Source organism: Nothobranchius furzeri, chromosome 7 (genome assembly GCF_043380555.1).
Source record: "Nothobranchius furzeri strain GRZ-AD chromosome 7, NfurGRZ-RIMD1, whole genome shotgun sequence".
NCBI classification, from domain to species: domain Eukaryota; kingdom Metazoa; phylum Chordata; class Actinopteri; order Cyprinodontiformes; family Nothobranchiidae; genus Nothobranchius; species Nothobranchius furzeri.
Genome location: NC_091747.1, coordinates 69,699,030 through 69,701,529, shown reverse-complemented (window position 1 = coordinate 69,701,529; position 2,500 = coordinate 69,699,030). Strand labels below are relative to the sequence as shown.

The 2,500-nt window shown below is 40.9% G+C and overlaps 1 protein-coding gene across 5 annotated transcripts in view; it reads left to right on the top strand.

Moving 5' to 3' along the window:
• Nucleotides 1–2,500, top strand: part of pik3r5 (phosphoinositide-3-kinase, regulatory subunit 5) — a 38,220-nt gene that overhangs the window by 820 nt on the left and 34,900 nt on the right. For 2 of the 5 annotated variants that reach the window (XM_070553646.1, XM_015954451.3), the window contains exon 1: nt 1–2,500. This exon is cut by the window's left edge and continues 381 nt beyond it; it is cut by the window's right edge and continues 1,393 nt beyond it. The exons of the other annotated variants lie outside the window; for them this stretch is intronic. The gene's annotated coding sequence lies outside the window, so the exon portion shown is untranslated. 5 annotated transcript variants of the gene reach the window in all.

The following is a 2,500-nucleotide window of genomic DNA, read 5'->3' as shown; positions in this document are numbered from 1 at the left end:
TTCATGAACTCTGGTTTTTTGTTCAGCTGAGAAGCTAGCAGTATGGAAAAGTCACAGAGAAACGCCTGCATGGACTAGTGCTTGGTGATGTGAGCTCAGTGGCTGCTGGCAAAGGTGCTTTCCTGAAAATCTTACTCAGTAGAAACATGCTTGTTTTACAAAACAGCCGTTCATTTTATTACAGTCTGTCACATGTCATGTCTGTCTGAGGCCTAGTACACACGAAGCCGGGTTTTTTTTAAACGAATATCCGCCCCTCCAAAAACTTGTAACAAAAATGTTTTGAGTTGAATGGATAACAAATTTTAATTTAATCTAACTCAAGGTTTATGAGTAGAATTTATTAATAAATTTAAGTTCAAAGACGTAGCATATTTTGTTTTGCAATTCAAAATGTTTGAGTTGTGGGAACTTTATTGGTTTACAGTGTGGCAACTAAAATATTTTGAGTTGATTGGATGAGCAATTTTAATTTAATAAACTTCAAATGTATGAGTAAAATTTATTAAGAAATTTTATTCATGAAAACTTAAAATTTTCAGTATCAAAACTCAAAAAAATTGAGGCAATTGATTGCCTCAAAATGTTTGAGTTCTGGGAACTTATTTGGGCTTACAGTGCACCTCATTAAAAAAAAACACTTAGTCCACACGTACCCGGATAAATACGTTGTTAAGGACATGCCAGACCTGTAGGCGGCAGTACTTCCCCCGTTGTTAACCTCGTCCTTCGTCTGTGGTCTTCCGCAAGGAGGAGTAATTCCGCTTGCAAAAACAAACAAGCAAAAGGCGCTTGGACAATTGATAAAGCGAGCGCAGCTCTGAGGGCATCCATGCTGTCGGCTAGTGTAAACACAGGTCGCACACGTGATGTCAGCATTTTTTTGTCGCGGAAAGTGACGTTGCGGACCTTAAAACTCCGGTTTTGTCCGTCCACACGCAGACACCCAAAACGGAGAAAACGCAGATCTTCACTTTGGCCGGAGTTTTTAAAAAGATCCGTTTTCATGTGAAAAAACTCAGTTTTCGTGTGGATGACAGGCCAAAACATAGAAAAATATCTACGTTTTGGCAGATCCCCGGCTACGTGTGGACAGGGCCTGAATTGTAATAATCTTCAATCAGAAATTATTTCACTCCTAATCTGTCCTCTGACTTTAATCGGCAGGAATGAAATTGCCAGCTGTAGTTTACAGATGGAGTAAGAATGAAGATTTTATTAATAGCTTGATTTTATTTCCCCAGGGCTGTTGGAATTTCCCAAAACGAGGCAAAAAGGGGAATTTTAAAGATTCGAAAAATAGATATTCATTGATTATGTTCTGATGATGTCCTGTTTTGTTTTTGGTGTCAAAAGAATCTCTGTAGGGTCAAATGCTCTGAATTCTCTAGGTGGCAGAACATGTTTCCATGGTAACCCCAATAAAAGGAGGAGAATCATTCAGACGTAAATGCATGAGTCAAGAGCAACTGTTGTGAAAATATGTCACGTGATTATGTTGCTCTTTAAAGGGACTCTAGAATTTAACGTATTTACTTTGTTGTTGAATAACAGCAGCTTAGGGTGTCTAATGCAGCATACCCAAAAGCCCACACCGTCTCCTAGCTGCTAAGAGTGAGGGGGGAGCGGCTGCTTCAGAGCAAAGCTGGTTTAAGGCGTCAGAAGAAGAACACACCCCATTACACCCACACGTCCCAGGATGTACCAGGACTATCCAAACTATGAACCGGTGCCAGGTAGATCATTAGCTTGTGGTTTGTGTCACTTTGTCCCTCACTTTTCCACACCACCCAACCACATGGCACATTTAACATCCATGTCCTGGCTGAGTGGGCAGGCTAAACCAGCCTTTTTATTGCTTTCCTAACTTATAGGGTTGCATTTGGCCACTTATCAGGGCTCCTGGGCCATTGTGAGCTGCAACAAAGTTTCACACACTACAGGCTGAGGAACAGTTCCTCTCACACAATGTGACCGATGCAATAAATCAGTTCACTGCGTGTCCCAAAAAAGTAGTCTAAGGGGTAGTTAGTGAGCAGCGAACTTGTTCTCTTGAACAAGTTGGAGAATCTGGGATAGCAAACAGGATGTTTCACATTACAAACTTATTTTCCTCCTCAAAAAGACAAATTTAAAATAGTGAAGTTCCCTCCAGCTAGGGATGCTCAATTAATCGAATTTTAATCCCAATTACGATCTGAGTTTTGAACGATTATAAAAACAAAACCGATTATTTGCTCCTCCCACTTGCGCTGCCCTGAGTTACAAATGAAGCGCTCCTCAGTGTTGCCAACTTAGCGACTTTGACGCTATTTCTAACAGCTTTTCAGACCCCCTTCTTGACTTTTTAAATCGTAAAAATATCTAGCGAACACCTCAGAAACATCTCTGGTAACCCTTAGCTACTTTCTGGATAACTGTCGTCGACATTTCCTGCAGGTTAGCTAAACACTCCGCCTGTGCTCCGGACCGTTCTTCAGGACATTAGGAAAGGGAATGA